Below are 14158 nucleotides of genomic sequence, written 5' to 3' on the forward strand. Positions count from 1 at the left end.
CTTGCGGTTGCCCTCCAGGACCATGGAAGCAAGGATACTGATGACACTTGGATCAAGCGCAAGTTCCTCAAGGCCATCATGCCTTTCAATAAGGCCATGTCTTCCGTGATTCGCCAAAGGCCGGACTTTCACTCCTTAACCTCAAATGAAGTGTTGGATGAGTTCATTGCCATGAACATCATGAACAAGACTGCCGACAATGCTCTTGCTTGGGTTCGGTCAAAGAAAAGCACTCCATCCCTTGCTTTGAAGGCCAAGGCAATCTCGGAGGAAAAAGAGGAAGAAGAAGAAGAGTGTGGCCCCGAGGACACCAAGTATGCTTACCATGAGCACATGGCTCTTGCGTCAAGGAAATTTTGGAGCAATAAGAGGAACTCAAGGCCCAACTTCACCAAGAACAACTCAAGTGGGTCAAAGAACAAGCAACGTGTAAGAAGTTTTTACAATTGTGGCAATGTGAGTCACTTTGTGGTGGATTGCCCTTACGAAAAGAGGGAAGACAATGGTGGCAAACTCATTCGGAAGGATAAAGCCAAGTCTTTCCCTAGCAAGAACAACTTCACTAAGAAGCTTCCTCCAAAGGGCTTGGTGGCACAAGAAGAGTACGCCTCCGATGATGATGAGGAAGATACAAGTGGAGAAGGAATGGCAACGACAACCATTGCTATTGCTACATCTTCCCCCTCCAAGGTGTCTCTCTTCGGCGCCCCCAACGAAAACACCATTGCCAAGTGTCTCATGGCCAAAGGTATCAACAAGGTAACTCCTAACATCAAAACCACCATCATTACTACTCCTTCATTGTTAGATTGTGTTGATTATAGTGAGGTGGAGAAAGTTGATGAGAATGAGTTCACCAATTTTGTGAGCAAGCTCAAGGGTGAGTCCAAGAAGCACTTTGTTGCTCTCTTGGAACAACTTGGTGAGGCCAATGATATCATTGAGTCCCATGAGGATACTATCTCCAAGTTGGAGGAGCATAGTCGTGACTATGCCAATGAAATTGCGGATCTTTCCATTGCTCTAAAGGAACAGCAAGATCTTCGTTTGACTCTTGAGGAGTCACACAACGTTGGTCATGCTAAATTGCAAAAAGATCTTGATCATGCTATTGTTCTTACTCATGTGCTTAAATCCGAGAAAGTCGAACTTGGGGTGGTCCATGCTAGACTCAAGGAAGAGTTTGATACACTTGACAAGGCTCACAAGGTCTTGAAGGGTGTTCGTGCCTCTCTCAAAGAGTCTCATGATCAACTCCAAGTGAAGCTAACCAAGGAGATTTCCACTTGTCCTCCTTTTGTTCTAATTGATAATGCCCATGCTACTAACCCTTGCTGTGAGCATGTGCATCTTGTGGAGGAAATCCTAAGTTGAAAGAGCAACTTGAGAAAGGCCTTGTGTCTTGCATACAAGGTGAAAAGAATCGTAATGACCTTTTGAGCAATCAGAAGGAAGTTGTAGGAAAAGAAGGACTTGGTTTTGTACCCAAGTCAAAAAAGAAGATGAAGAATAAGACCAAACAATATCCTCCGCTCAAGAGAACGTTTGTCAAGGTGGGTGATGGTACTCATGAGAAGAAGAACAAGGAAGTGTATGGTGGAGCCAAGAAGGGAAAAACCGCTCCAACCAACAAAGCCGGCGACTTTCCCTCTTATGTTTTATGTCGTGCTCATGATGGACATGTCTATGCTAAATTTGTTGGTTCTTATTATGACTACATTGAATGGTCTATTTGGGTTCCTAAGACCCTTGTCACTAACCTCAAAGGACCCATTCAAGAATGGGTACCTAAATCCAAGCATTGATCTCTTGTAGGAGTTTGCTTTCGGTGGAGTGTCATGGTTGCTTGATAGTGGAGCAACAAAATCATATGATCGGGAGCAAGGACTTGGTGGTGGCTGTGCATCCAATTCCATCTATGCCCACCCATGTCCAATTTGGTGATGCCTCAACCTCTAAGGTATTGGGACTTGGCAAGGTGGTCATCTCTCAATAGTTAACTATTGAGAAAGTCATGCTTGTTGAGTCTCTTGCATACAATTTACTTTCCGTTCGTCAACTTGCACTTATGGGCTTTGCAACACTCTTTGATCTTGATATTGTGGCCCTTTTGTGGAGCAAGACTCTTAAAGTAGCCTTTGTTGGGCATGTCGAAAATGGTCTCTATGTGGTGAACTTTTCGGAGCGTCCCACTAAGATCGCGACTTGCCTAATGGCTAAAGTTGATGTGGGTTGGCTTTGGCATCGTCGACTAGCCCATGTCAATATGAGATCTTTGGAAAGTCTCCTCAAAGGGGATCACGTCCGTGGACTAACAAATGTGAGTTTTTCCAAAGACCGTGCTTGCAGTGCTTGTATTGAAGGAAAGCTTGTGACACCCAAAATTTTATTTGGCTTTTTCAAACTTTTATTTTATTTGAGGAGAGTATTTAAATTATTTTTTTCTAAAGAACCCACCCTCTCAAAAACTTTCTTTATGGCAAGAGTTTTATTTGGATTCACCCAAGACTTGATTTTTTTTTGGTCTTGGAGGTTTTCCCTTTTTATTTGGACTCAAACTAAAATGCTTTTCACTTGGGAAAAATGTCTTTTGAAAATTCCTTTAAAAAGCCCTATGGCTTTTGGAATGATCTTTTTCCACTTTCAAAAATCTCTCTTGCCATGACCTAAGTGTAAATCCCCTCCCATAAACCTTTCCCACCTTTGGATCATGATGTACCTCAACTACAGCAAGTTGAACCTCCCCATATATTTAATTTCCATTTATTTCTCATCAAAAACAATTCCTGCCTTCTATCTTGATCCTTGGAGGTTTACAAAGGAGCTACTCTTTCTGCTTTGAATTTTGCCTCCAAACCAATTCCCCTACCTAGTCCTTTGAACCCTCAACCAGGATCCATGAAGATCCACTGGTCTCCAGTTCAAATATTTCAAACTATACTTGCTGCATGTTTGGACCAGATTTGCCAAATTTGATGAAATTCATTCAAATCCTTCTCCTAAAAATCTGAGAAAAATCAGGCAGCCTCTGGGTGCATTGAGAGGTCACCTCACCAAGTCCCAGCTCCAGGAAAAATTTTCTTCTTGCCAAATCATTTCATCGAACACCTGCTGGACACTGTTTCTATAATGTTCAGTCAAGTTCAGTTAACAGTGTCTGAAACTACTGTCGTTTCTTCAGTGTCCGTTGTCGATCTCGCCAGTGCCCCGGCGTCGCCGTGCTTCCTGTCCCCTCCCCCTGTCCTCTGCACAGCACGAGCGCCTGGAAGGTTGCGGGCGTCGGCGACGAGCAGGAGGAGGTGCGCCGCCCCGTGACCGACGGCAACGGCGGCTTTGCGGCCGCCAGAGAGAGGCGCAGCGCAGACGGCGCCGTACAGCGCCGCCCAAGCCACCGGAGGCCGCCGCGTGACCATCCACTCCCCAGTGCACGCTGCCACCCTCGTCGTGAACTGCCAGGCGCGGAGCGCGCTCTCTGCCGCCGCCGTGCCCGTACGGCCGCCCCGACGAAGATCGGCGCCATTACGACAAGCCCGACCAAGTTTAGCAGTGGAACGGGACCAGTAACTCTCACCGATGCTGCCTGGCCACCTAAACCCCCTGCCCAACCACTGCCTCGCCGTAATCGCTCGCCGGAGATTTCCCGTTCACGGCCACCCCCTCGAGCCGCCTATAAATAGAGGCCCCGAGCTCCACCTCGAACCCACACCACCTCTGCACACCTCCAACACCACGCCTAGCCACTGGTAGAGCCCCGGGAGAGCCTTCTTCCCCAACTCCGGCCGCCGCGACCTGCCACGGGATCCAGCTCGATTCGCTCCCGTGCGTGCACCTCCACCCCCCAGCTCTTGCCAGTAGCTCTCTAGTGCATCCATCCTTCTGACCCGCGCTTCAATTCGGAGTTTGCAGCACCCACCGGAGTTCTCCACCATCGCCCGAGCCGCCGTCCGCCGGAGAAAGTGTCGCCGTCGACGTGGTGCTCTCCGACGACCAAGTCCACCACCCACCGACGCGGAAGAACACGCTGAACCTCTTGGTACACTCCGATCTCCCTGACTCGCCGTGGTTCGACGCCGGCGACCACCGCAGCCTTCGGGCGCCGGCGAGGATTTAAACCTGACATGTGGGACCCCCACGTCAGCCTCTCTTCTTTCTCTCCCTGAAGCGTTTTTTGTTGGCGCCTTCGGGCAAGTACGTTTTCTCTGTGGGCTGGCGCGTTTCTCTTCGAACCGTTTTCTGTTTTCTCAGTTAAGTCCCTGGTTCTTTTCTGTTTCATCACAGATTAGTCCCTGGACAAAAACCCTTACAACTTTTTAATAAAAAGTGATTTTTGAGTGATTCTTTTTCTGACAGTCTTATATTTTTGTCTAGTTTTTTATAGTATTTATTTGAAAAAAATTGGGACAACTTTTATGCACGCATTGGTTTTCACGTTAGTACACGTTTTCGCTATACCGTAGGTTCCGGAAGAGGTGACGGAGCCGCGAACTTCGCCGAGCTAGACTCCGACTTCTCCGAACCAGGCAAGCATGTTTGAACTTTTGATATGATAAGTGTTTTGCATGTTTGCTTGAATGGTTGTGCATGGCATATGAGCATCGGTGAGTATCTCGTTGCATGTAAGGCAACTACCCGTGTGTTCCGAAGTTACTATGATCTCTGATGAGAGATGGCCTAGTCATGTGGTGACATGAAGGGCAGTAAGGTGGTACTGTTGTAGCATGCCAGCCTTACATCATCCGATAAATTCCGACGTTAACGTGGACGGAGTCACGTTATCGTTCTTCCCCCTTCCGTGCTACCACATGTTTTCTGCCAGAATGCGGTTTAGTAAGTTGGTAACCTCTTTCCGTGTACACACCAAATAGAGGGGCCGGGATGAGGGTTCCATGGCCCTAGATTAAAGCCAGTCATCCGGTCAGGGGGCATGGGTGTTTCCGGTTGGGACCGAGAGGGGGGCACCCCTTAGAGCGCGCATATATAAATTTGATCCCATGCTACGCGAGGTTGTAGCCTCCCCGACTCAAGGTTTTTCTTGAACGTTGCCGAGGGTGATTCCTGGCTTCGGAATGTTGAATGGGTGTGTACTGGTTAGATGTGTTTCTTCCAAAACACCGTAAACGGAACTAGTCCCCGTGACTACTGAAATCCGTTGGTTGTGGTTAAAGTACAAACTCTGCAGAGTCAAATCCTTCCGAGTCATCGTATCCATGGTCAAGTAGCGTGATCGGTGCATCCATGTCTGTGTCAACTCCTCATGGTATACTCTTTCCTCGGTAAATAAGCTTGGGCGGTAAACTTGGTTGAACGTTATTCCTGTGGATGGACTAACCCCTGTTGTTATCTCATACCTGATTATTCCCTTGATATGATTTAAATTCTTGAGCTACTGAGATATTAAGTTATGAAGCCCTTTATGTGATGTCGCTCAGACGTCCGACTGTGGCCTGCACTGTTATTTATTCTTCCAATATAAGCCCTTTACGTGATGTCGCTTCAGACGTCCGACTATGGCACTCTTGTTATTTACTTTTGATATAAGCCCTTTATGTGATGTCGCTTCAGACGTCCGACTGTGGCACTCTTGTTATTTACTTTTGATATAAGCCCTTTATGTGATGTCACTCAGACGTCCGACTGTGGCACGCACTGTCTTTTATATTCTATTATAAGCCCTTTATGTGGTGTCGCCTTGACGCCCGACTGCGGCATTGTTATTCTTGTATTTTCCTCTCGAGGAGTCATTCAGACACTCGTTTGGCCCTCAGTATTTACTTTGGGATTTCGGGAGGACTACCACCCGACTTCTCTTTTATTTCCACGCATCATTATCCCTCTGTCTGAGTGCACTTGTTAATCTGTTCATATGCATCATGTTTACATTTGTTATATCTTATGTCCGAACTGTCTTGCGAGTACTTTCATAGTACTCACCTGGCTTGTTGATTTGGCCAGATGTTGACGAAGGCGATCTCATGGATGAAGAGCTTGATAGTGAGTCCGACGCCTAGAGGAATCCCAGTCAGTCCCGTGCGATCCTGGATATTGGTCACTTGTATTATACGCTTCCGCCACCCACAATAAGTCTCCTCGAGCCTCACTCCGACGCTCGAAGAGTTGTTAGATTCAGGAGTCTCGTCACCCCCTCCGCTGTGATTTTTCCACCACCGCTTTTATCGTGAGTTAGTAGTTATGCCACCCTATCCGCCTTTATGTTTTATTGGCGTGTATTTAATAAATTGTTGAGCAGTCTCCGCTCAACCTTGTATTATATTCAGTACTCCTGGTATTTTTCTTCTGTGATCAAGACTTTGTCTACCAGTAAGAAGGAATTCTTCTCTACTGGTCCGTAAAAGGGATCGGTCTCTCAATAAATATTTTTATTGGAAAACCGGTCGTGACAAAGCTTCATGAAACGGCTCACTGTCCCACAACTATTATCTATTCAAAGAGGCCCTTGGAGCTCCTTCACATGGATCTCTTTGGACCTCCATCCTTTGATAGTCTTGATGGAAGAAAGTATTGCTTGGTGATTGTGGATGACTATTCAAGATATACTTGGGTATACTTCTTCAAGAGGAAGAGTGAGACTCAACAAACTATCATCAACTTTGCAAATGAAGCTCAACGTCAACATAATGCAAAGATCTTGATCTTTAGAAGTGACAACGGCATCGGGTTCAAGAACTACACCTTGAATAAGTTTCTTAGTGATGAGGGGATCAAGCACCAATATGCCGCACCCTATACCCCTCAACAAAATGGTGTGGCGGACAGGAAGAACGGGACGTTGATGGATGCGGCAAGGACCATGATGGCGGAATTCAAGTCTCCGTACAACTTTTGGGATGAAGCCATCAACACCGTATGCCATGCATCCAATAGGCTCTACCTTCGCAAAGGCTTGAACAAGACTCCATATGAGATACTTACCGGCAACAAGCCCAATCTCAAGTACTTCCAGGTGTTCGGTTGTAAGTGTTTCATTCTCAAGAAAGGTGTTTGTTTGTCTAAATTCGAATCTAGAGCTCAAGAGGGCATATTTGTTGGTTATGCTACAAACTCTCATGCTTACCGTGTCCTCAACAAGTCCACTGGACTCATTGAGGAGACGTGTAAGATAGAGTTTGATGAGAATAACTGCTCCCAAGTGGAGCAAAGTGGTCTTTGTGATGTAGGTGATGAAATTCCTCCTCAAGCCATAAGAAGAATGGGGATTGGTCAAATACTCCCCATTGAGGAACCCCTGGTGGCCGAAGGAGAAGGACAATGCTCTACATAAGTGGAGCCATCACCTACACTAGGCCCACACACTTCCGAAGAACAAAATGAAGGCCCTCAACCCAATGAACAAGATCAAGGGCAAGATCAACCCCATGGAGGTGGTGATGTGCCAAATGATGCCCAAGATCAAGTTCATGCCTCCGAGCGTGCTCAAGGTCAAGAGCAAGCTCAAGACGGTGCTCAAGATGCGCAAGATCAAGAACCAACTCAAGGTCAAGAACAAGCTCAAGACGGTGCTCAAGATCAAGAGCAAACTCAAGACAGTGGTCAAGATGTGCAACATGATCCTCAAATGCCCATTGAGAAACTTTTGGAGTGCCGTGCCGCTAAGTGGCTTCCAAGCTAAAGGATCAACAACATGTCATGGAGAATGTCCTTGGAAGCTTGAGAAAAGGGGTAGCTACTCGCAAACAATTGTCAAACTTTTGTGAGCATCATGTGTTTGTTTCGTGTGTTGAACCCCAAAAGGTACATGAGGCACTTGATGATGAGGATTGGCTTGAAGCAATGCACGATGAACACAACGACTTCGAGCGCAATCAAGTTTAGGATCTAGTACCAAGGCTACCGGAGGAACATAATGTCATTGGAACCAAATGGGTCTTCAAGAACAACCAAGATGCAAATGGTGTGGTTGTTCGAAACAAGGCAAGGTTGGTGGCACAAGGTTACTACCAAGTCGAGGGTATTGACTATGGTGAAACCTTTGCCCCCGTTGCTCGTCTTGAATCCATTCACATGTTGATTGATTATGCTTCTCATCATGACTTTAAATTGCAACAAATGGATGTGAAAAGTGCTTTTCTTAATGGTCCTTTGAATGAGTTGGTATATGTCAAACAACCTCCGGGATTCGAGGATCCCAAATTCCCCACTCATGTATACAGACTCAAAAAGGCACTCTATGGCCTTAAGCAAGCCCCACGTGCGTGGTATGAGCACCTTACCGAGTTGTTGCAAGATCGTGGGTTTGAAATTGGGAAAATCAATCCCACTCTTTTTACTAAGAGGGTTAAAGGGGATTTGTTCATATGCCAACTATATGTTGATGATATTATCTTTGGTTCTCCTAACAAATCTTTCAATGATGAGTTTGCTGCACTAATGACCGAGAAGTTTAAGATGTCTATGATGGGAGAGTTGAAGTTCTTTCTCGGGTTCAAAATCAAGCAAAGAAGAGAAGGAACTTTCATCAATCAAGCCAAGTACACCCAAGACATGCTCAAGAAATTCAAGCTAGATGATGTCAAACCGGTCAAGTTTCCACTGCCCACCAAATGCAAGCTTGACAGTGATCCCAATGGTAAAGCGGTAGATCAAAAGGTGTATCATTCCATGATTGGATCCTTACTTTACCTTTGTGCATCTAGACCGGATATCATGTTGAGTGTGGGAATTTGTGCACGGTTTCAAGCCGCACCTAAGGAAAGCCACTATGTGGCGTTCAAGCGAATCTTTTGATATTTGGTTCATACCCCAAACTTTGGTTTATGGTACCCCAAAGGAGCAAGCTTTGATCTCACTGGTTACTCAGATTCGTATTGGGCGGGAGATTGTGTGGATAGGAAGTCAACTTCCAGAGGTTGCCAATTCCTTGGTCGCTCTTTGGTGAGTTAGTCTTCAAAGAAGCAAAATTGTATATCTCTCTCATCCACCGAGGCCGAATATGTAGCCGCCGCAAGTTGTTGTGCACAATTGCTATGGATGAGGCAAACTTTAAAGGATTACGGTGTCACTTGTGACAAAGTGCCTCTTCTATGTGATAATGAAAGTGCAATCAAGATTTCTCACAATCCGGTGCAACATAGCAAGACAAAGCATATTGTGATCTTACATCATTTTATTCGAGACCACATCAAGTGGGGAGATATTGATATCATCTACATCAACACTCAAGAGCAACTAGCGGATATTTTCACGAAGCCTCTAGATGAAGCAAGATTTTGTGAGTTAAGGCATGGGCTAAATATCATTGATTCGAGCAATGTGGCTTGAATCTAGGCACACCCCACCGCACTCATCATTATATCTTGTTTTGGATGTAGGCATGGACAAAGGGGGAGTATTGTTCTCTCAATGAACTCTTCCTCCCCCCATTATGCATAAATTGATCATGTCTTTCACATTAGCCATTTTTTATGGTACTTGTGCTTCAAAGATGAGTTTTGGTCATGGGCCCAAGGTAAAAATCTTCGCGGTGCCATACCACTTGACTCAAACATAGGTGGCCTCGGCCACCGCCCTCTCTTTCAGAGTTGTGTGGTTTTTGTTTGTTGTCCTCTCGTGGGTGTTTTTCTGCCTTTGTGTTTGCTCCCTCGCCTCTTCGTGTGTTCTCCTTTCTTGAGCTAACCCTTTTTTTCTATCGAGTCTTCAAGTTGTTGGCTGGGCGGTACTACCGCTGGAGGTGCACGGTACTACCGCCCGCCTGAGCGGTACTACCGCTGCGGGGCGGGACTAGGGGGTTATGTTGGGGCAGGGGGGTTTCTTTCTCCCCCATACCCATTCACTCGACCCTCTCGTCCTCTTCGTGCGCCGGCGATGAACTAGCCACGGGAGGGCGCCGGTGGGCCGCCTTTCACCTTTTCCTCTGGTGGGATCAATCCCCACCCCTTCCTCTAGCCATGGATGCTGGTATTGCCCCCGATCTCTTTCTCTTTGCTTCTAGGTTTCAGATCTAGTCTTTAGGGGCATTAGGCTTTGCATTCATCGATTTTTGGCCAAATCGAAGCTTGAGTAGGATGGTGAAGGCTACCAGACTGTTTGGATTGATGTTTGGTAGGTTTATTTTTGAATATGGCATCCCGACAGTATCGGGTTTGGCCGTGGTAGTAGGGGAACCGCCGTCCCTCCACCTGGAGCGGTACTACCACTCTCCTGGAGTGGTACTACCGCTTCCAGATCACGGTACTACCGCTGGATGCCAACTTCCACCATACCTATACCAACTATTGATCCTTGTTGCTTTTCTGGTGGCTTGTGCTCGTTCTCTCGTGTTGTTTCTTGTGTTCGTGTGTTTGGTTCCAGGTGATGGTCCTTCATAGCAACCTGTCCGTCCTGTCAACCCCGGGCATACTAGTTCAAAGCGCTATCGCACTTCTGAGGCAGGGGCTGCTTCCTCAAGTGTTCCTCCTCCTCCTCAGCCCAAGAAGATTGTTGCGAACAAGCCCAAGCCTAGGGCCAAGTCTGTGACAGAGATGACTGCCAAGGAGTTCTGGGAAAGGCATCGGTGCAACTCGTATGCGGAAGATCAAGAACCCACTTTAGTTAACCGCCCGTTCTGGAACCGTTTTCAGTGGGCAATCTATTTTGATGTGATCAAAGCAAAGAAGAATCTCTATGTTGATGTCCGCTCCATCGACATTGCCTATATGGAGAAGGATCCTGCCTACTTTGGCGAAGCTCTGCAGATGTGTACTCAGCTGAATATTCTCAGGATCATGGAGTTCAACAAGGACTTTGATGCGGATTTGGTGGCTCAGTTTTATGCCACGGTCCATCTTGGCACTGATGCGGAAAGGTCCTTGACGTGGATGACAAATGGCAAACTTCTGTCTGTCAAATGGAAGGCATTCATGGAATTGTTTGGGATTGAAGATCAAGGGCTTGAGAACCCGGTTGGCTTTCGTCCTCACCGCAATGCAACTTCTACTCACAAGCAATCTCTCTGGCCTTACTGCACTTTGAATATTAACCCCAAGACGCAGAAGGAGACTTACAAGCTGTCTACCTTTCTGGACATCATTCATCGCATCTTTAGGGAGACTCTTTTCCCTCGCATTGGGAACTTGGATATGGTTCACTCATTTCTCATGGACATGCTACTTTTCTGTCAGCATGAGAAGGAAGAAAACACTGGAGATTCCTTGGATATCTCTCATGTCATGTGGTCTGAGCTTGTCTCTGCTATCTCTGAGCGCAAGTGCACCATCTATGCACCTTTTCTCATGTTTCTTATTGAGAAGGCTTGGGAGCACACTTATCCTGATGTCGTGCCGGAGACTGGCGAGTTGATCCCTCATGAGATTAAGCGCCTGAGGAAGAAGGAGAACTGGGGCACCTCGGTTCCGAAGTCTAGGATTCCGTCAGGAGCTGACGAGGTTGAGGCAGAGGCTGATGCTGACAATGATGAGGACTATGTGCCCTCTGGAGTGGAGCCCTCATGGGCCAAGAAGCTCAAGCGCAAGATGAAGAAACTTTTCTGCATGGAGTCTCATGGACAGTATATTGCTCATGTGTCTGAGAAGAAGGCCAGGAGCCTCCACAAGGAGCTCATGCGTCAGTTTGGTGCGACAGTTGCCATTAGATCTGAGGGCGAGATCACTGATGAGGAGGAGTGGGTTCAGCAGCACTACCCTTGGACAGACACAGACACCGAGCAGCCCCGTGCCGATGACGGAGGAGCGGACGATCACACGGGGATGTTGTCGGATTTCGGGTTTCGGCAAAACCCTTGAGGTTCGAACACTGGGGTGCACAGGAAGATCTCTCCTCCCCCTAGCTCACGCTCTCACCACGATCTCAAAGCTCAGCACATCAAACTCTCAGAGCAAGGGACACAGGGTTTATACTGGTTCAGGCCACCGATGTGGTGTAATACCCTACTCCAGTGTGGTGTGGTGGATTGCCTCTTGGGCTGAGGAAGAACTAGTACAAGGGAAGAACAGCCTCCTGAGGAGAGGTGTTCTTGAGCTCGGTGAGCTTGTTTGGTTGAGGATGATCTGAATGACCCAAGATCAGTTGCCTCCTACTGTGGTGGCTAGTCCTATTTATAGAGGCCCTAGTCCTCTTCCCAAATGTAGGTGGGAAGGGATCCAACAACGGCCAAATTTGAAGGGAGACAGCTAGTACAAGTTATCCTAACTAAAGGTGGTCTTCGCCTGCCAAAGGCTCTGGTGGTGACGCCGTCCTGGGCTCCACGGTGACCTCCATCCTGTCGTCCTACTGGTCTTGGTATTGTTGCACCGATATGGCAACCTTTGCCTGATGCCTCGGGACTCCTCGCCTGCGCTTGCCTCTTTAGCACCAAAGAGGAAACAAGTATGCTGCGCGCTCTGGTGCCCGCCTGGCCTTGGTCGTCATGGCTTGCGTCACAGGGACCTCGGGAGGTGCCCTTCACTTTGATCTCTCCGCCCCTCGTGAGCCAGCCTGGTAAGGCTGCCCCCGAGGAGGTCTTGTGTCATCCGCCTCGCAAGGCTTGGCCCCTCGCGAGGGTCTTGAGTGTTCGCTGGTGAAGATGGGTCGTACCGGGCCGCTGGTGGAGCCGCGCCGTGGGCCACAGGCAGACAAGTCTGGGGTCCCCGTTCCCAGGACGCCGACAGTAACCCCCGGGCCCAAGGCGCGCTCGGACTTGGCTTCGAGGCGAAGCCAAGGGGCAAGTGCGGAGCGCCGCGGGCCCCAACAGCCTGCGGCCTCGGTTGACGCGTGGCGATTGATGGGACGTGGGTGTCTCCGCTTCCCCACGCTGCCTCGGCAACTGCCCGACTGACAAAAGGCTGGCGCGGGCTGCATTTGCCTTCATTGCTTTCCTTCGTCTTGCTCCAGATCCCCTTTCTCGCTCCTTGCTTCCAGAGACTCCAGATCCTCCTTCAAGCCTACCGCCAATGGCGCCCAAGAAAGCTCGGGCCGCTTCCTCATCATCTTGGTACGAGCCGGCGCTCGATGCGCCGAGCGTTTTGGAGAAGAACCTTGCCACCGTGCTCCTGATGACGGCGGAGGGTGATGAGAAGAGGAAGACTGTGCTCCGGGCTGGCTCCGTCGAGCCAGAGGCCTCAGGCAGCAGTTTCTACCCCTTCTTCATGAGCAGCATCGTCGCCGGGTTGGTTCCCCCTTTCTCCGACTTCTTCTACTCCGTCCTCAGCCACTACAAGATCCATGCCCTCCATCTTCATCCCAAATCCATCCTCCTCCTGTCGATCTTCGCCTTTTACTGCGAGGCATACGTTGGGGTGATGCCGTCCATGGCGCTGCTGCGCCACTTCTTCTTCCTCCGGATCAAGGAGGGCCACTGCTCTGGGTGCGTTGGCTTCGTCGCGGCCAACAAGACCAACTCCATCTCGAAGGCCGGGAAGAAGGCCGAGGGCTTCAGGAGCAAGTCGGTGGTGATGGACGCCAAGTGCTCCCACCCCCGGCTGGTGCTGCTGACGGAGATACCTGTGTCCCAAGAGGGGTGGCTTTGCACGAAGCTCACCGACCCCCAGGCGGCGCAGGTGTTGGAGAGGATGACCGCCGACCTGAGTCCTGGTGACTCAAGGGCGGCGAAGCTGACGGGGTCCATGATCGTCAAAGAATTCATGACGCAGCGCGTGGCTCCCCTTCAGGCGCGCCCGCGCCCCTTATGGAAGCTTGGAGACGAAGGGGACGACCTCCGCCTGCGCCTGGAGGCCCTTTCTGACGAGGAGTTGTGCTCGGCCCTCCGCTCCTTGGTTGGGGACGACCAAGGGTACCCGCCCGACTCCTTCGTTCCCTTGTTTCGCCGCTCAGATGGGGTGGAGGCTGCCGCCGCCATGCCCGTCTTCGACGGGCGTGGGCTTGTGCCGCCTGCGCCCTTGAATGTCCCGGTGATGACGACTCCGGTGGACGTGTCCTCCGGCGAGTCTCGCGAGGAGGGAGAGGAGGAATAAGAGGAGGAGGAGCGTACTCGGAGGCGACCCACGAAGGGGCGGGGGAGACCTCCCCTTTGCGCAAGGCCGTCATCCTCTGCACCCTGCCTGATGATGATGACGAGGCTGATGTCCCCCTGGAAAGGGGGGAGCTGCACGAGGCAAGGGGCTCCACGAGGTCCAAGGTAAGACCCCGGAGGAGGTCACCGGTCGAGCTTCCGACAAGGGGAAGGTCGGCGCTGATCTCCCGAGACGACGCCCCTGCTCTGATGCTTCCT

Source organism: Triticum aestivum, chromosome 2D, assembly GCF_018294505.1.
Source record: "Triticum aestivum cultivar Chinese Spring chromosome 2D, IWGSC CS RefSeq v2.1, whole genome shotgun sequence".
Classification (NCBI taxonomy): Eukaryota; Viridiplantae; Streptophyta; class Magnoliopsida; order Poales; family Poaceae; genus Triticum; species Triticum aestivum.